Source organism: Schistocerca serialis, chromosome 4 (genome assembly GCF_023864345.2).
Source record: "Schistocerca serialis cubense isolate TAMUIC-IGC-003099 chromosome 4, iqSchSeri2.2, whole genome shotgun sequence".
Taxonomy (NCBI): domain Eukaryota; kingdom Metazoa; phylum Arthropoda; class Insecta; order Orthoptera; family Acrididae; genus Schistocerca; species Schistocerca serialis.
Window position 1 is genome coordinate 269,873,187 of NC_064641.1, and position 21,012 is coordinate 269,894,198.

Consider the following 21,012-nt stretch of genomic DNA (forward strand, 5'->3'; position numbering starts at 1 on the left):
CATAGTACTCAGAGCCATTTGAACCATTTTTCCCCTTGATGCAGACACGCTGTGATCCAGAAATTACACTCTAAGACAAAAGAACCACGCGCCACAAAGGAATTATCTGAATTGGACGAAAATCGGCAGATGTGGTGTACATGTACCGACAGACACATAATTATTATTTCAGAAAAAAATTGTAAGATACAATATTTGTGGTTTACTTATTCTGGGATTGAAGACAACTGTGTAAGTTGAAATGACATCTTTAATGTCGCAATATTAGCACAAAAATACACGTTTTTACACAGTTTTCAATGCGACGACAAAAACAGTCGTCAAGATAACGCATCTCGTCAACATCAAAAAATGGAATAACCCTAAACACAACAATATTAAATATTCACTCTCAGAAGGTTTAATTATTCTAAACACAACAATATTAAATATTAACTCTCAAAAGGTTAAATTATCCTAAACACGACAATATTAAAGCTTAATTGGAAGTTTCTTTACAAAATTGTTCCTACACTTACGTTATGATTTTGGTCAATACTACGAAAACCGTCCGATTCCGGTTCAATGATGACAATTAAGTCTACAGTGGATGGTTAGTTATGTGAGAAATTGAGCAAAAGATTACCCAAGGTTGCTCGAGATTACAGTGCACGCAAGTGGTGGTGGTTAGTGTTTAACGTCCCGTCGACAACGAGGTCATTAGAGACAGAGCGCAAGCTCGGGTTAGGGAAGGAAATCGGCCGTGCCCTTTCAAAGGAACCATCCCGGCATTTGCCTGAAACGATTTAGGGAAATCACGGAAACCTAAATCAGGATGGCCGGAGACGGGATTGAACCGTCGTCCTCCCGAATGCGAATCCAGTGTGCTAACCACTGCGCCACCTCGCTCGGTGCACGCAAGCTGGAGAATCAACAACTTTATGCCTCTGCACGCAGTATTTACCTTAAGCTGCGATGAGCTGTCGTCTGCTAGGCCGCTCTCTTCCGTTGAAATTCCTGTGAAACTAATTACACCTTTGCTGCATTTTCCAGCAGAAACTTTCCCTATGTTTCTCGTTATGCGAGAGAACATGTACTCATCCCTAGTATTAGAATGTGGCGATATACACGCGCATGGTTGGAGCAGCGTCCATATTATAATGTCCTGTCAGTTCTTGCAAGAACAATTAACTAATTGGCTGGTTCGTTTCTCCACAGTTGGAGCTAAACGATGCTACAGCTAATTTCTAGCTGGATATCAGCCGCTGTGAACGCAGTGTTCACACAAATTACTCCTCTGCGTCGTACAGAGAGTTATGCGCTCCGTTCTGCACTTGACGTCAGTTCAGAGAAGAGTTCCAAAATTTCTGTCTTGTCTTACCCATAGCCGAAATGTCTCCCCACCTGGGTTCTTTCGTTCTTCATACATTTCATCAATCTCTTCGTCATCTGCAGAGCCAGTTGGCATATAAGCTTATACTACTGTGGTAGGCTTGGGCTTCGTGACTTATCTTGGCTACAATAATGCGTTTACTATTCTGTTCGTAGTAGCTTACTCGTGTTCCAACTTTTTTATTCATTATTAAACTTACTTCTGCATTAACCCTATTTGATTTTGTATTTATAACCCTGTACTCTCCTTACCAGAAGTCTTGTTCCTCCTGCCACCGAACTTCACTAATTCCCACTACCTCTAACTTTAACCTATCCATTTCCCTTTTTAAATTCTAACCTACGCGCCCGATTAAGTGATCTGACATTCCACGCTCCGATCCGTAGAACGCCAGTTTTCTTCCTCCTGATAACGACGTCCTCCTGAGTAGTTCCAGCCCGGAGATCCGAATGGGGGACTATTTTACATCCGAAATATTTTACCGAAGAGGATGCCTTCATCATTTAACCGTACACTAAAGCTGCATGCCCTTGGGAAAAATTACGGCTGTAGTTTCCCCTTGCTTTCAGCCGTTCGTAGTGCCAGCACAGTAAGGCCGTTTTGGTTAATGCTTCAAATGGCTCTGAGCACTATGGGACTTAACTGCTGAGATCCAGTCCCCTAGAACTTAATGGCTCTGAGCACTATGGGACTCAACTGCTGAGGTCATTAGTCCCCTAGAACTTAGAACTAGTTAAACCTAACTAACCTAAGGACATCACAAACATCCATGCCCGAGGCAGGATTCGAACCTGCGACCGTAGCGGTCTTGCGGTTCCAGACTGCAGCGCCTTTAACCGCACGGCCACTTCGGCCGGCCCCCAGAACTTAGAACTACTTAAACCTAACTAACCTAAGGACATCACACACATCCATGCCCGAGGCAGGATTCGAACCTGCAACCCTAGCGGTCGCGCGGTTCCAGACTGTAGCGCCTAGAACCGCTCGGCTGCTCTGGCCGGCTTTGGTTAATGCTACAAGGCCAGATCAGTCAATCATCCAGACTGTTGCCCCTGCAACTACCGAAAAGGCTGCTGCCCCTCTTCAAGAACCACACATTTGTCTGGCCTCTCAACAGATACCCCTCCGTTGTCGTTGCACCTACGGTACAGCTGAGGCACGAAAGCCTCCCCACCAAAGGCATGGTCCATGTTTCGGGGGGGGGGGGGGGGGGGGGGGCAGCTGTTTGCAACCGTTCTTCTTCAGTTGCTATTTCACTGCTGTTTGACTTAAACATAAGAGTAATTATATTCGTCTTTTGGAAACGAATTTTTATTATTGTTTTTATAAAACGTATTTTATCTAATTGTGTTAGGTGCTTTGAGTGGGCTTTTTTTCTTTTTTTTGGGTCACCGGTCTTCTGACTGTTTTGATGCGGCCCCCCGTAAGTTCCTCTCCTGCGTTAACTTACACTTGCACCCAGCGTCTTCCATTATTTGTTGTATCTACTGCTCCCTCAGTACCATGGAAGTTATTCCTGTATCTTAACACATGTCATATCATCCTGTCCCCTCTTGTTGTCATTGTTTTCCACATGTATCCTTCCTCGCCTGCTCAGTGGAGAACCTCCTCAAGATCTATAAATAAATAAAGGAGATAACTATTTGATTAATTATAAGTGTTTTTAAGATATGTAGTGTTTCATGACAGCACTTTCAGGTTACTTTAATATTTACATTATTTACAATTACTGGATTGTAATTTAGCATTCACTTTTATGTCCTTTGGCTCTCGTGAAAGCACCTCTAGATTCAAAATTCTTTGATAAATTTCCAATCACATCTCAACCTAACTGTTGTGCACTCATCTTAAACCTCAAGTAAAAGCATTGTTCTGACCGCATTTTTCAAACACACTACCTCAGTTTATTTCCGATATGCTTCGAAACCAGGTCTGCAGAAACACTGTCCGTGATACACCAGCCTACCAGATCCTAATAGTCATATAAGACTCATGATATCACCGTTGTTAAACCTTGCTAAAATGAGGCTCACGGCATTTTATACATTTGTAAGTGTTCTAAATACTAAATCTGGACATCTATTCATCCATTACGTACACTGAAAGAACGTGTTTCCCTTGCGTTGAGAAACGTAGGTCCTCTTCCAAACATTCACTTTCTACGCTGCCTTCGTAGTAGGTTGAAGTGCAGTTCATCAATGTTTTTTAATTCATAGGGAAACGCTGTATGCATGTATAATATGAACTGAGATACTGTCTCTTCCATGCGCTACGACCATTTCCAGTTATTAAGTACCCTACCACAATACAGTTCTTAGCTTAGCGTGCACTTCTAAACGTGTCCTCCAGATGGAGGAGTAAGAGATTAGTGTTTAACGACCCGTCGACAACGAGGTCATTAGAGACGAAGCACAAGGCTGGGGAAAGAAATCGGCCGTGCCCCTTCAAAGGAACCATCCCAGTATTTGCCAGAAATGCTTTAGGGAAAATACACTACTGCCCATTAAAATTGCTACACCACGAAGATGACGTGCTACAGACGCGAAATTTAAGCGACAGGATGAAGATGCTGTGATATGCAAATGATTAGCTTTTTAGATCATTCACATAAGGTTGGCGCCGGTGGCGACACCTACAACGTGCTGACATGAGGAAAGTTTCCAACCGATTTCTCATACACAAACAGCAGTTGACCGGCGTTGCCTGGTGAAACGTTGTTGCGATGCCTCGTGTAAGGAGGAGAAATGCGTACCATCACGTTTCCGACTTTGATAAAAGTCGGATTGTAGCCTATCGCGATTGCGGTTTATCGTATCGCGACATTGCTGCTCGCGTTGGTCGATGGTGGTGGTGGCGTGTTGGGGCTTATGGGCGCTCAACATCGAGGTCATCAGCGCCCTGACACACATTAAAAGGAACGAATGTTGACAGACCTAAGAAAACTAAAGCACACACTCAAAGAAAGCAGGAAAAGAAGGAAAATGCTACATAAGAAAGTAAAACCTAAGGAAAGGAGAAACATAGCAACAAGAATGTCACAGGAAATTGTTATTGGCTGGCCACATACATAAAATATGGGCGAGCTTGTCACACAGTGAGAAAATTAAAATCCTAATGACTGTTCGCTAAATATGGAATCGGTGGGTTCAGGAGGGTAATACGGAACGCTGTGCTGGATCCCAACGGCCTCGTATCACTAGCAGTCGAGATGATAGGCAACTTATCCGCATGGCTGTAACGGATCGTGCAGCCACGTCTCGATCCCTGAGTCAACAGATGGGGACGTTTGCAAGACAACAACCATCTGCATGAACAGTTCGACGACGTTTGCAGCAGCATGGACTATCAATTCGGAGACCACGCTGCGGTTACCCTTGACGCTGCATCACAAACAGGAGCGCCTGCGATGGTGTACTCATCGACGAACCTGGGTGCACGAATGGCAAAACGTCATTTTTTCGGATGAATGCAGGTTCTGTTTAAAGCATCATGATGTTCGCGACCGTGTTTGGCGTCATCGAGGTGAACGCACACTGGAAACGTGTATTCGTCATCGTCATACTGGTGTATTACCCGGCGTCATGGTATGGGGTGCCATTGGTTACACGTCTCAGTCACCTCTTGTTCGCATTGACGGCATTTTGAACAGTGGAAGTTACATTTCAGATGTGTTACGACCCGTGGTTCTACCCTCCATTCGATCCCGGCGAAACCCTACATTTCAGCAGGATAATGCACGACCGCATGTTGCAGGTCCTGTACGGGCTTTTCTGGATACAGAAAATGTTCGACTGCTTCCCTGGCCAGCACATTCTCCAGATCTCTCACCAATTGAAAATGTCTGGTCAATGGTGGCCGAGCAACTGGCTCGTCACTATACGCCAGTCACTGCTCTTGATGAACTGCGGTATCGTGTTGAAGCTGCATGGGCAGCTGTACCTGTACACGCCATCCAAGATCTGACTCAATGCCCAGGCATATCAAGGCCGTTATTACGGCCGAGGTGGTTCTCCTGAGTACTGATTTCACAGGATCTATACATCCAAATTGCGTGAAAATGTAATCGCATCTCAGTTCTAGTATAATATATTTGTCCAATGCATACCCGTTTATCATCTGCATTTCTTCTTGGTGTTACAATTTTAATGGCCAGTAGTGTATGGTATACGTAACTCTGGATGGCTGGACGCGGATCTGAACCGTCGTCCCCCCGTATGCGACTCCAGTGAACTATATGCTAACCAATGCGTCACCCCCTACATCATGTAAATTACATCTTAAGATGTCAAAGGAAAGGAAGGAAGGTTCAAATGTCTCTGGGCGCTATGGGACTTAACATCTGAGGTCATCAGTCCCCTAGAACTCAGAACTACTTAAACCTAACTAACCTAAGGACATCACACACATCCATGCCTGAGGCAAGATTCGAACCTGCGCCGTAGCGGTCGCGCCGTTCCAGACTGTAGCGCCTAGAACCGCTCGGCCACTCCGGCCGGCAAAGGAAGGAAGGAAGATTGGGTTTAACGTCTCGTCAACATTGGGGTCATTAGATACGGAGCACAAGCCCGGAGAGCTGTAAGGATGGGGAAGGAAATGTGTTGTGCCCTTTCAAAGGAACCATCCCAGCTTTCGCCTGGAGCTATGTAGGGAAATCATGGAAAACCTAAATCTGGACAGCCGGGTTTGAATCGTCGTTCACGTTTCCTTTAGAAGACGAACACATACTTATTTGTTTGCAGCAGTTGTTTCTAAGACGACGTGTTGGTGAGGCGATCAGCACCACTCCTTTTACGCGAACGTAGATTCGACTGCTATACTGTGTGTGTTAGGCATAGTAAACCGCGTAACTATTTTATATTTTTTGTTGACCTGAATTTGAAAAATTCACAAAAAATCTGTTCTATTTGTAACGACCCATACATCAATATATCGTGTACTGAGCAAACGGGACCAATTTTTAAAAGCTTAGCACTATTGCAGATGTCGGACTTAAATGTACGCAATTCTTAAACTTTGTTTAAAGTGTTTATGAGTTTTTAACATCAAATAATTTCGCAGAACGTTAAAAGAGTTGATTCGCCTAGGCGACCTAAGCGTTTCCACGTAATGCGAACGCGCCTACGCAAAGAAACTGTTATTGTTATGGTGTGACAGAAAGACTGTGATTCGCCGACATACCACGTGACTACCAGCTGAGCTCCGGTTAGTGGTGGGGAGCGGCGCATGCGCATTGAAGGTCGCAGCACCAAGCCGCCTGCTGTCAGTCTGTCTTCAGAGCTCGACGTGGTTGGAAGTATCAGACGAACTGCTTGACCCCCAAACAAATAAACGCTCTTTATCCTCTTTGTTTTCTATTTCTGTTGAGAAAGCATTGTTGGCACCTGTGGCCTGAAAACATTTTGAATCAGTATTGAAGATCGTCGCTGGGTGAGCGTTGATTTTTGTGCTGTGCGGGCAACTGGCGGCCATCTTTACTGGGGAAGCGATCGTTACTCGCAAAGCTTGTAAGAACTCTTAATGAAAGAGGAGTTTCACACACACAGGAGAGCAGAACTACGCTTTTAAGTATCCAGAAGGGAATAATTTCGTAACTTACGTCGAGGGGAGACAACACGAACAGCAGGTAAATACAACACTGATATTTTAAACATATCTTTTATCAGAATTTCATTCAACTACGTGCAGTACATTATTTATATTTGCAGTTCGTGCAGTATTTACGTCAGTCCAGTGCATTATTAGCTTTTGCGATTTGTTACTGTTAAAGCTTGACTTTCGTGCATGGAACTTCTACAGTATTGTTTCATTGCATTTACATACTCGTATATATTGTGATCATCCTGTATTTTATATCCAATATTTGCGTTAACCTCGTTTCTGAAGTAGGTTTGTTGTAAATAAGAAACCTAGTTTTCTCATATCTTTAGTTGTAACAATTCCTTTATCCGTATGTAGAACCAGGTCAGTGGACTGTTAACAGGAAATGTTCTTGTTCAGCTGATTGCATGGTCAGCAGACACGTTGATCTGAAAGCGGTCCAAGTATTTTGAGCAAGTGAGCTATCGTACTTCAATAAAATCATGTGACTTCCGTTCCTGCTGACATTCCAAAACACATTCTTAAACATTAATATTCTTTTTTCTGTCTGGTTATGGAGGATAAAATTCAACATAAACAATGGCCTAAGAAGTCAACTCCAAACCATCCTGCGTTGCTATATCAAGACCGCAATTTAAGAAAAATTTGTTTTCTATCAGAAACGTAGCGTATTTGAAGAATTGTTCAGGTAACCTATTTACTAGCGTTAGAAAATTCACTGATTTTCTTTGTCTGAACATGATGAGCCTTATTATTATTGGTTCAAGGTCACAAGTAGCGCTGTGCCTTTTGTTTTTATTATGTTGTTTGCCCGTTGTTGATTTCTACATTACATTGCTGTTAACGTAATGCGTTTTGGATGCTCTCCGGATGAAATTGTATTCCGCGGCTAGAGGATATTAAATGCATTGGTGTTCCATCTAGCGTGCAAGCGGAATTAACCGTTTGGCGCTAAACGCAATTTTTGCCTAATGTGATCGCTCACGTGCAGTAACTTAAATGTTATTTTCGTGTTCTTCGTTTTATCTCGCCTATAATTTAGCAGGTAGCGAGTCATTTCACAAAACTCATAGCAATTCGTTCGATGTACAGGTTAATTTCCAAGTACTAAATGATGGTTTGGTTTTCAGAACAACACACAAATGTGCGTCGAAAAGCTAGATTAAGATGTAGAAACGATACTATGTATCGCAGAGGATGAGCGCACTTAGAAATTACGTCCTGCACAGCTTGTATCGTAATTAGTATGTTAACTGCTGTCTTTTTTACGGCGGAAGTCAGGGCAGTAGCAACATTAAATTAAAGCCGTATAGACTTTGTGGGCCGGCCGGTGTGGCCGTGCGGTTAAAGGCGCTTCAGTCTGGAACCGCGTGACCGCTACGGTCGCAGGTTCGAATCCTGCCTCGGGCATGGATGTGTGTGATGTCCTTAGGTTAGTTAGGTTTAATTAGTTCTAAGTTCTAGGCGACTGATGACCTCAGAAGTTGAGTCGCATAGTGCTCAGAGCCATTTGAACCATAGACTTTGTGAAAACGTGTCATATTTGTTATTAGATGCTTCCGTAATTCATCAGAATGTTTGGGTTTGTGTATACAAAGTTATGTTAACGCTGACAGGCCTTTTTTAAGCCTGATAACCATACAGCTATGTAGTAGGTTTTAATGTTACTAGTACCGTATATAGATAAGCCGAGTGTCCTGTGTGAAGTTATAAATATCCTTGTATTGAAGTGTTAAAAACATCAGCTGAATATTGTTAAGAGGGACAACTTTGGCCTTTCTGCTAAAAATATAATGAAGTTATCTTGTAGTAATTCCCATAATTATTCATGTGAACAGATTAGCACTAGGTGTAATAGGGTGTTTGTGGGTTATCCGAAGGGGACTCGTGTGGAATGAAGCACTAACTGGCTGTCCACAGTGAGCACCTGCTTTCGTGCTCTTAAATGAAGCAACACACTTATGAGCATCGAACCACATGACACCCCAAAACCAAACTGCCTAACCTCTAAAAATGAAGTAACACAGTTGTTTGTTCTGAGATAATGTCCTATGTATCGATACTGTTTCGTCGTTCAATCGCATCCTGCTAGAGCGAAGGCCCCGCATGCTTCACAGAAGTATTTTTCAGCGGCAAATTCTGCAAGAGAGGTAGACTGAATCGTTGTCAAACCTTGAAGGCTGCCCATCACGATGGGATTTGAGGAGCACTACGTTTGAGTAATTAATGAGAAACGGTCACTGTCTACAGATTTTAGAAAAAAAAAACGTTTCCATTGTTTTCACAGCTGGTGATGAGGAATTTGACTTGTAATTAATTCACTGCACCTGCAAAAATACTGAGCTCCATAGGCTCTTGAAGTGCTGTTCCACAGCATGATGCAATAAATTATGTTGTTTTTGCGACTAATACAACTCAAAAGAGCAGTTTTATCACCATTTATCGTTGATTTCCCTTCGAAAGTGACAAGTAGCACAACAAGCCGAATCATCGTTAACCGATATTTATCCACAACGTACGATTGTAGACAGGATGTCAAGTACAGGAAAACACAAAGGACAAAACGTGCCTGTGCATACAAGTTCCGTAGACATTCGTGTCAAGAAAATACACTCCCTTCAAAACTTTGGAAATCTACTTTTATTGATGTCTGTAAGGATAAATGCCTTTACTAGTACATTGTTCTACTAGTTACAGAGGAACGTAACTTGAGACAAAGCTTTAGCTTTTATAGTTACATTTAATGAAAAAGCGGTTCGCTTGGGTTTGAAAGAAACTCGCTACGATTCTGAATTTGCCATATCTAAGGTTTCTCATATTGGTAGAGTCATTAATCAGCCAAATTATATCTTCTTCTGGGTAAAGGTCTCTATATTTTTCCACGCATTACTGCCTTCCACGATAGGTAGGACTATCCATGCTTCTCCAGCATGTTTGTTTACTTCCACCTGTCCATGTTTCAGTTAATCATGGTTTTATTTCTTGGAATCCGAAACAACTTAATTAGCCCATCTTCCATTTACGCAACTGGCTATACATCTGGAGTTTCAGACTCCAATTTTCCTTAAACATTTGTTTCTTTACCTGTCTTTTCTATGTATGTATGTTCGCTCCATATCTCCTCCTAAACCACAAGACCAATTTCAGCCATACTTGGCACACATATCACTTATTGCCTGGAAATCATCTGCCTATCAAAGATATGAGGGTGGAGATGTAATAGTACTGTAGTCAACGACGCACGGATACTCATACTTTAGTCAACCAGTATTTGAGAATGAGCGCACTTAGAGACTTGCAACAAACTTCACACACAATTTCGAACCTTAACGAAACTTCTTCTCGCTGATGACTCCCACAATGATGAAAGGGAAAAAGATCATCGCTTACTACATTTCCTCATGTAGTAAAACCGCCACATGAAGCATGACGTCTACTACTTCTTTACTTCTGACTCTATTCACAAGACATTTCGCATACTGTAGCTACATATACCATATGTATCAGCAAAATTATATTATTGTACAGCGCATCATTGAGCTGCGTGAAAATGAAAATGCTAGAGATGCAGGTTAAACATGCGTACAAATACGTGTGGAATATGTTAAATATATTTAGCATGTGCGGGTAAGGGTAAAAAGCTCATCCTAAACTCCTGGAACGATTACAGCCAAATTAGGTACAAATATTAGTTAAAATGCGGAAAGAAATACTGTGGAGGTAAGAACCACTAGCCCCCTGCTGCGGTAAGCGTGATAACGTGGAGAGATGGAGCAAGAGGAAATGGACAGTGAGAGAGGAGGAGGAGATCGACACAGATAGGGGGAGGAGAGAATGGACAGTGAGAGACGAGGAGAAGAACAAAGAGATGGAAGATGAGGAGATGGACGAAGAGGGGGAGATGGACACAAAAGGGAGGAGAAGAAAAGGAAGAGGTGAGGGGATGAGATGAACGGAGACATGGGGAGGAGCAAATTGACAGAGAGAGTGGCAGGAGGTGGACTCATAGAAGATTGGAATAAATACATGGTGAACATAAAGTCCGGGAACACTTTCAATTATTTATGGTACAAGAACTAAACACTGTGCATATGTCATACATTTTGCATTGAAACTCTGAGAGGTTTTTTTATTTATTTTTTACAACCATTCGATATGCGAACTATGAGTGACCCAGCAGACGTCTATACGGTAATCGAATTCTTGCCATACCCGTCCCAGCATGACATCGTCGACTACGGCAGTCGCTTCCCGTATTCTCTCCCGGAGCTCTGCTGCATCACGTGGTAGTGGCAGATCTTTAAAGTGGCCCCGCAGAAAAAAGTCACACAGAGTGAGATCTGGTGGTTGGGGAAGCCACTTCATGAAACAGTTGTCCCCTTCTGTAGCATGGCTGATCCAGCGATGCGGCAGCTCCGTGTTCAGGTACCCACAAACGTAACGGTGAAAATGGGTTTGAGCCTCGTCCTGCTTAAAGATGACGGGAGAGTCCGATTGCATTTGAGACATCAGTCATTGCTGCGACATGTCCAAGTAGGAATATTCAGTGACAGTGCTCTCGGCGAAGAAGAACTGCCCGTACAATTTCCGACGTGACAAGGCACAAAAAACATTTACCTTTGGGGAATCACGCTCAAATTCAATGCATTCGTGTGGATGCTTTGTACCCCAGATTCGACAACTATACCTGTCCACTTTCCAATTAGTGTGAAAAGTGGCTTCGTCGCTAAAAATTAAGCGATCAACAATGACATCCTCATCCAATTGTTGCAACTGCGAACAAAACTCAAAACAAAAACTGTCATTGAAGCCATTTCGAGTTCACGGGATGCACGACGCACCGATTTCTTTGGATTCCTTATGAATGTCTCTCGTACGCGCTCCACATTCACTCACACTGGGACGTCCGCCTCTCTTTACCGGGCACGAGCAACCCGTCGTAACGAATTTGTTGTGCTAGTGGTAAATGACCTTCCTTGTTGGTGGCATCTTACCATTCTTGGTTCTAAGCATCCGTTGAACAGCTCTAGGACACTTGTTTTTGTCGAATTCAAACACACAGAAAGCTCGCTCCGCACCTGAACTCGCCATGTTTGCGTCTAGCGTTGACTATCGGCAAATTGCCAAACTATGCTAAGGCAGTATACATGAAAAAAAACTTTCAGGGTTTCTCTTCAAAATGACATATGTACGTTATCTGTACAATGTTTGGTTCTTGTGCAATGAATAATTGAAAGTGTTCCTGGACTTTATGTACACCCTGTACATCTACTGGAAACGCCGAGTACTCAGCTTGAGATAAAGTGAAATCAGTTTCTTGTAGCTCGAGGGAAGTTATTTGGGATTTTGTTGAAACTGAGCGAAAAGCTTATTTTCAAAATCTGCAAATCACAGATAGAATGAATGTTTACTAACCTAATAATATTACATGCACAATTTAATCTCTCTGCACATACACATTGCGCAGGGCAGTGAAACAACCCAAGGGAAGTGTGGCCTGTGTACTTTGTAAGAAAGAAATTATATGTAACGAATGGAGGTGATTATTATAGCTGAGAAGCTGGTCATATTTGTTCTTTTTAAAGACTCCTATCAGAATTCTTACGTCTTAAGATGCTGCGTGTTATCATAACTACCCGAGATCAAAAAAATAAAAAAGAAATCGCGTCATGTTTGCTTTTGGAGTTATGTAAATTATGATGGCGTTTCTAACTCGTATCTAGGTTTTAGAAATTATATGAATGCGTATAACAGTTTTAGAAATTGTAACGTCTTTCCACTTCGGTCGTATTTTATGAGAATTTGCTGATCTACTTTCATTCATTTGGGTATAAAGCACTTACCTGGTTGCGTTTTCGATTTAATAAATCGTCGATGTCAAAAGCTTTTTGGCAGCCCATTTGAGTAAATACATAAACGAAAGGATGTGTTTGCTGTGAGATGTTTCTGTCTGGGGGCAGAATCAGAGTCATTCTGCACGTGAAGTTAGGTTGTCTCCCATAAACGAATGGAAAGGCAGGAAATGTTGCGTCCGGGGCAAGGTTTTGTGTCGCCTCTCGCTGAGGCCATCGGATAAACGTAATGCACATGAGCGTTACGTAACGGCGAAAACCGGTTATACTCGGTTCTCGGGTTATCGTAGACTCCCGGCCGAGAAATCGACCAAAAGGCGCAGCTAGCCTTGTATATTAGGCAGTCGCCTCCAGTTTCTCACCTGTCTGGTCTTAACGGGCTAATAATGGTACTGATGCATAATGAGCAGGCAACGTTCAAAATACAAGTTACGTATACGCGTCTATCCAAATTAACTCCTTTCCTGTACTATTGATGGAAACATCTACTCTTTTTTTGCTTTTTATGGTACTGTACACAACTATCACCATCACGAAGCAAGTTCAGCTCTGGATTTTAGCCGTTATATCTTTTCAGAACTACATTTAAAAGCTCATGTCGCTGACGGTACATTCACTTTGCCTGATGGCGAATGCCCGAGGGTTCGGCGATGAGTGCTCAACAGTAATAGGCTAACATAGTCCGTAGTTTCTCGACTGAAAGGTTCCCAATCTACGTCTGTGACAGCAGCGCAGATTCTGGAGAAAACATCAAAGTAACGCGTGTCAGTTTTAGACAGACTTCCTTAGAATGCTCTGCACGCATACGTTTTAAAACCTGGGCCTTTTCACTGGACATCGCCCAAATTATCGCTGCTCTAGAGTACCGTGCGAAAGGATTGAATCTCTGGAATCGCATTCGGGGTGGGGGGGCGTAGTTTAAATCCTGCCAGGCCATCCAGATTTGACTTTTCCGTGGTTTCCCTGAAGTCAGTTGAACGCCACGACGGTTTTTATTGATAGGTCAAGGTCTATTTTTTTCCAGTTCATTCCAATACGAAATTTTTCATTGTCTCTGGCTGTCTACTTGCAGAGCAACTACATTAACAAATCTTCCTTTCTTACCGAGGAACTGCTTGTTCCTTGTGTAATACACCGTGTAATCAGCGTACGTTAACTGGTGCAAAGACACGCAAGAGTGGCTTTTCTGCCGTTGGAATTTACTGCAACAACATAAGATACTGCCACAATTTTCGTAGTTGAGAACTTAACCGCTTGCCCTAACTCCCGTACCTCTCAATAGCGACAACATTGTGGTTAAATTTTTTTGTGATAGCCTTTGGCAAAAGTGCGTTTGCGTCATCTGCATTGTATTACCCGTCCTTTCTCCCTTTCTTTCCAATACAACGTCCTGCTTGCCAGTTCTTCTTGGCTTGCTTTTGTATCAAGTTTTTAATTCCTGGTAGTTACCAAGTATCCGTCTGTACTTGATGCTGTGAAGTGAGAATCGTCCGGTTTGCCCTGGCGAATAAGAATCCCCGAGCCCTGTGGCGCCTTCATCTGCCAGTGGATGTGGTTTGCCACTGCCTTCCTCCGACATTCGTGTGTTGCACCGCATGAGTACAGTGTAGATGACTTTATGTTACAAGCGTGCTTCTGAGGCTCAGAATGTAGTACTGAAAGAAAGAGGGAATGTTAAACTTGTTGCCGGAAAGTTGATTTCTTCTCCTAAAGCCATGCTCTGCAATCTTAACTTAAACATTCGTCGAACAACGCTGCATGAACAGTTATTTTATGTTCTCGAGCCATAAGCATCCGACAGTCATGTAGAATGTAGCTAGTGACAGGCGCAACGATTGTACGCTAGACTTTTACACCGTCACCGATCTTTATTTTTCGCTGCAAGCAGACGTTACAGATTTTGTATCATCACCGTATCTGTATACCTCATTACCTCTGTGTATCGAATGATCTCGTCCTCGACAGAATTTTATACCCTGATCTTTCCCTCTAGCTGCTGCTACTATTTTGTGCAAGCTGTGTGTGTGTGTGTGTGTGTGTGTGTGTGTGTGTAATTCTCGCTGAGCAACGGAATTCATTGGACGCTTGTTCGACCACGATCAGTGATGTGACCGTCTTGCGTCGGTGATTTTCCTGTGCCTTTGTGCATGATGAATTGTCCCCCAACGAGGCCATAAGATATTAGTTTTAGCTAAATTCAAATAACAAACACACTTTGTGTATTTCAAGTCACGAAAGTGGAACAGTTGGAAAGACGCTAAGAAGAACGGCGTGATTTTTCGACGAATGTGGTCAGCACGCGGATATTAAAGTGATGGCCAGTAAAAATGATGCATACAACAGTCGTTCAACATCAGAAAGTATCGCAGCTCATTTATCCATGGCGGTGATGTTTCATGAGTTAGTTCCCATATAGTTGGTTGGCATCTCCGAAGCATGCTTGATACCAAGTTTTCCGTATTTTCACGTGGGAGAGACCTCCACATTCAAATGCGTTGACAGCTGTGTCAAAGTGAAGTTCTTTTTTTCCATTGCAACTTCTTTTTGATACCATACATTTTCAATAGTTTTAGCCTCAGGCGACTGTGAGGGCTAATCCAATACCTAATACGTTTGGCAGTCCGTATCAAACATCTCAGATAAATTTTTATCGCCATCTGTGCATCTAAATTGCCGGTAAACACGTGCAAGCTGCGCAAACCCAATTGTGAGAAACACCCCCCAAATATGCTTTATGGAGACTGCATGCAGGACAAAGGTTCCATATATGGGATTGTGAAAGAACGCGGTATCTTTTTACCATTTGTCTGTAAAGCCGACCACGTTCTTAATAAACAACATATAAATGCTTCTTTATTATGTGTTGACTTCTAAATCGGTTTTGGAATATGTATGGGCAGCTCGTACGTACATGTGCGGATTATGAGGTTCCTCCCACATACGAATCATCGAGGGGCAGCAGCACCGACACACGACTCTGATCTGTTTACGAACATCAGAAGTTTTGATATGGTGCGTGATCTTTCTATGATCTGTCACCACTTCATGTCTACTCGCTGTTATGGCATTAAAATAAATCTGAATTAACTGTTTCAATGCCACATTGCTTTACTAGCCTTGGTCCTATTGCTGCTGGGTATATCCTTGCCTTCCTCCGACGAGAGGATGTCACTCAACCAGTAGTTGAGAAATTTACTTATTAACTTTAATTGGCGAGGCTCGGTGGCTAATTGTTAAAGTGGCAAACCACAAATCCAAAGGTCTGATGATGTTCGATCCCTGTGTAGTTCTATGATTTTTATTTGCACTTATCGCTTTATTCATCTCTGAGACTGTTTTGTGACGATGCAAAACATTGCTAAAATTTTATTTGCGTCTTTTACTAAGTTTAAGGAGACATATCAATCTGATGATGATCGTTAACAATCGGAAGCGGTAAATTAATTAAAGAAATTTTCAATCAAAAAGTGTTTTATGTTTTTACGAATTCTTAAACGCTGGATAGCGGCACCTTCAAGGCGATCATCTTACCCATCATCAATGTTAGTTAATGTGAAAATTTCAGAGTTGCACCAATTGTTACAACTGGCTGGATCAGTCAGTTCAAAGTCGAAGGCGACCGCTTCCTACTGGACCATACCTTGTAAAGCATTTTAGTGTTCAAACAAAGCTTAGAGTTTATGACGTCTTTACCGCTTTTTTACGTACTACTGCTTAGCTTGAAATATTCCAAATTCGAAAATCATTGCAAGAGATGAAAGTCACACTACTGTAAAATAAAATAAAAACATTCAGCAACTAACCGTGTATCAAGCAAAGAAACTTGATATTTGTATTCTGACTCGTTTGTCAATAATGTATGAGAATATCACAAGATAGTCGAAATGGCTTTTGGATTTACAATCGCTAGGGAGAGCAGCGACACAGCCATCAGTAGATTTCAGGCGACCTTGCAAGAATGTGACGCACAAACTGTGTGCGTGGCATTGCCGGGGAATTAACTGCTTCCAGATTTCGGGACCTGGAATTGCGATGAACAGTTCACAGTACTTATCTGATGCTGCTTGGAGGTGAGATCCACTTCTTACATCGTGAGTCATTCGAAAGCGCGCATCTGGCGTTCAATTGGACAGTAGAGGTTGTTTCGCCCTGTGCCTGTTACTAGTTAAACTAGTTCCTTGCGCCTTACTGGCTATGCTGGACGTGGAATTAGCGCACTGAATTACCGAGTACAACATTTTGGGGGTGGAGGGAGAGGAACAGATGATTTTACACAAACATTTAACAAGTGAGGGGTTTTTTCCCAATCTTCGGCTCAGGAGACACGAATATCAAACAGTTGAAATACGATGACACATAGAACACAGTTTATTCGATTTAATGATTAGATATACTACTTGCCTCACTTGGGTTAATTGACGACTGTAAAAGAAAGGGCATCATCCCCGTGATTACTGATCAGTCGCTAGAAACAAGAGGAATAAGACGTGACATTTTCAGTCTTATAGAACAACAGTAGTAATTATTTTTAACTTATTTCACACCACCTGGGCCGGCCGGCGTGGCCGAGCGGTTCTAGGCGCTTCAGTCTGGAACCGCGCGACCGCTACGGTCGCAGATGCGAATCCTGCCTCAGGCATGGATGTGTGTGATGCACTTAGGTTAGTTAGGTTTAAGTAGCTCCAAGTTCTAAGGGACTAATGACCGCAGATGTTAAGTCCCATAATGCTCAGAGTCATTTGAACCAACCCATTACCTGGGGGATCGGACTTGCTGTCTTTAAGTGGATCGCCATCGCCTTAGATACTTCGATCACAGAGGCAGTTCCTTGTTTTGAAAATATGACCTCGCCAAACTGAAACCCATAACCCGACAGTCAAACTTCGTGAAATAAAGGTCCCACCGCCCGCAAAAGAAGGAAACGTTACAAATATGCAGCTGAAGCTATCGCATATGGCTCTCCAGCCAACACTATCATACGGTACTTGTGAATTTACAACAGAAACGTAAGTAAAGCGTGCAGGTCCGGCTTTAAAAGGTGTAAGAACGCATTTGCTTGATTGGAATCTCTTTGTGTCATGTATTTTACTGAATAAATCACTAAATAGTGCATGAGCATTGGAAGATGCCTTGATGATATTGCTTCATGTGAAAATTATGCGAGTCGCTTTCACTCTGTTTATTAGATATGTTTCTAGCCAGTTTTGTTCTGTTTCAGTCTCTAGTGCTCAAAGAGTCTGTTTAAAACTTTATAAAATCTTCATAAGAAAAAAGATTTCTGCTTGTAATTTCAACACAAAGTTTAAACAACTTGTGACAAAATGCCGCTGCATCAAATATCTTGCTGCAGAATCTTGTTTTATTGTTAGAGTCCTGTGCACAGTTCCCATCATGGAATACTTCTTTAATTCCAAACTAATGCATATAAATAAATCACTAGCATCAGTGTGTTTTTACATTGAGGCTATATTTTTCAGTAACCAGATGTGCAGTGTTGCTAAGCCTGTGAAGTTCGCTTCTCAGAATCTGTATCACAATGCTGTTGGCACATGGGCGTTCCTGGAACGCGACGTGCCCGCAACTTTAAAGGGGACATTTCACGGCAGACTGCACCTACCAGCGTACGGCCAATACATAGTAGACAGGCAAACCCTCGCCATCCCAATACGCGTCTGCTTTGCGTAACGAAGTCCTATCTGTTTCCAAGGCGTTTCGTATGACACTTTTCACTCAAAATACAATAAAATGCATGTTTTGTTTTAACAGAATCATGTAAAGTAATGAGGGAGATACGTAAACATCATAGGACACCATTAATCTACCCCACGTTTAACAGAGTAGCATGCGGTGGTCAATTTGTCAGCCATAGCCTGTCAAGAATCGTCTGGAAGGGCTTCGACAGTGCAGATGTTACAATGGCAAGGAAATCGACTAAGCGAGGGCATAATTCTACTTCATAGCTTTCACCATAACCGTGACAACAGATTAGAGGCTGAGGTAGCGAGATGGCGTTTACAGAAAAACCATCTTTTAACAAACAGTGGTCTAAACAACAAGAAAGAGGAGAACCACTTCTGGACTACAAGCGTGCGCTAATAGTGCTGCGTAAAGAAGGGCGCGTACGTTAAAAATTAGAAAAAGAAATCACAGCTCCACGTTTATGTTCCATCATTTGACAGTAAACGCTGAACTTACAACGCCGTTAGTAATGTCTGTTCATTATGACAAACGCTACCACAAGCGATCATAGGATGAGTTACTTCATCGCACGTACATCGTGGCTTGTTGGCCGCATAGGGAAGTTTTCCATTGTTCCTGTGGAACGCTGCACATAATTAGGTCACTCCCGAGATAAGAATTGATACATTGTTGCACCTGTTAGCTGAAAGTACGAGCATTAAGCGTTAGGTTAAATTTCATTTTAAGAGCACCCGTTGTTTACATTTCATTTTTGGAAGCGTGAGTGCGAAGCTACTATTTGATTACACAGACCTGCTGGTGCCGCGATAATCATTAGAGCTCATGGGAAAGTCTGTTTGATTATCGTTCTTATTGGAGGTGTTTTCACGTTTATAAAATCGGCAAATAAATAGGTATCCTGGATTTTGCTTTTAATCTGTATTAGTGAAAGCCTTTTGTATCGATACCCCACTTCCTTGTGATCAGGTATTTTTGCCTTAGTTTTTAATAGATTATGTTGGACTGCTTTAGCTTCAGAATATATTTAAAAGATTACAACAAGAGTAACCCAAAAGGCTTGGCAAGGGATTATGATTGTAACCTAACATATGCCTCCGTCGTTGCTTTTACATATTGTCTACAAGTAAATAGATATAAATTGAGACACAGAAGATTTGACCTAACACAAGGCTCAACATAAACTGTAATTTTCCATCTTTTCTAGAAAGAAAGCATTTCTTGTAATCTAATATATTTGTCGCTGCCGATTAAATGGTTAAAAGCCATTTTATGCTTATTCCTGAACCGGATAAGGGAAGCAGAACTGAAAGATCAAGCGAAGCCGGAAAAGGACGAAATGCCCGCTCACAAGTCTAAGAAAATGGTCAATGAGCACTTCGCTCAGTCACTGACCTTCCTGAAACAAGGATTCAGTCTTTGCCCTGTACTTCTTGCTAAAACTTCTGCGTTAAACACTAACTCACCATCGTCTTGTTGGATGGGGAGTTATTCTCTTGAATTCGGGCGGTCTGTTCCACTGGTACAATTATGCTGTAGTTCAATGTGGGATCCAAACCACGAGGCAACCCGTCATTTTTCTTACACACAAAGCGCAATCCAAAGATCAAAGCCGTGTTCTCCTCCTTAGGGGAAAGATGTGACTGAAAATTATTCTAGGACGTCCGAAAGATCGAACATTAACTTGCATTAACCTTCCGGTACTAACGAAATCACCAAATCACTAGCTTCATTTCAGTCTCCATCCCCCCTCCCCGCTCCTCCCGTTTATAAGACGACCAGTTGTGTGAGTCGAATGCCTGTGTGTACAAGCGCCAGGCGACGTCATGTTGTTCCCACGGCTACCGCAAGCGTGGGTGGCCAGTTGCACTTCAGATGCTTCAGCGTTGGATGCGCTCGATTGAACTGTCGGCGTCTCTGTCTCGGCGAGGGTACCCAAATAGCGTGTATGGCCTCAGGACGGCGACGTAGTTGTAACCCATGTCGCGACATGCGCCGCCCTCGCTGAAGCGGCAAGTTGTGTCGCCAGCGGCGATATGCGCCCACGCGCTGCAAGGTAGGCGGATGCCAGCCGGGCTCGTGGGCGGTACACGGCTGCCACGGGGTTTCAGGTTAGCTCCGTGTAGGAACGCAGGACGTACGGCGTCAATTACACTTGACAGTGCTGGCGTCAGAACAGGCTTCTCCGTGACAGTAGCATTAAACGAGGATCTCTTTAAATGTGAACGTTGGTATGACGGCATTGGACTTCGTGAAACATTGGCCTCGTATTTTGGAGGATGGTGGTTCCAATTCCCGTGTCTATCCTAAATCGCTTCAGGCAATTTTCGGGTGGTTCCCTACCCATTTCTGGTCCGAGCTTTTGCTTCGTCTCTGCTGATGACAATGTCGTCGACAGGACGGTAAATTACAATCTTCCTGTTACCATTCATACATATAAAGTTTGTATCTACCCCGTTATGTAGATGCAGTGTGCGAGGGAAACCTTATTTT

At 42.8% G+C, this 21,012-nt stretch overlaps 1 protein-coding gene across 1 annotated transcript in view; it reads left to right on the forward strand.

The window, feature by feature from the left end:
• Positions 1 to 6,647: 6,647 nt before the first annotated feature.
• LOC126473811 (inositol hexakisphosphate kinase 2-like) overlaps positions 6,648 to 21,012 on the forward strand; it is a 98,623-nt gene continuing 84,258 nt past the window's right edge. Inside the window, exon 1 of the mRNA XM_050101116.1 lies at positions 6,648 to 6,995. The gene's annotated coding sequence lies outside the window, so the exon portion shown is untranslated. The remainder of the gene's footprint in view (positions 6,996 to 21,012) is intronic.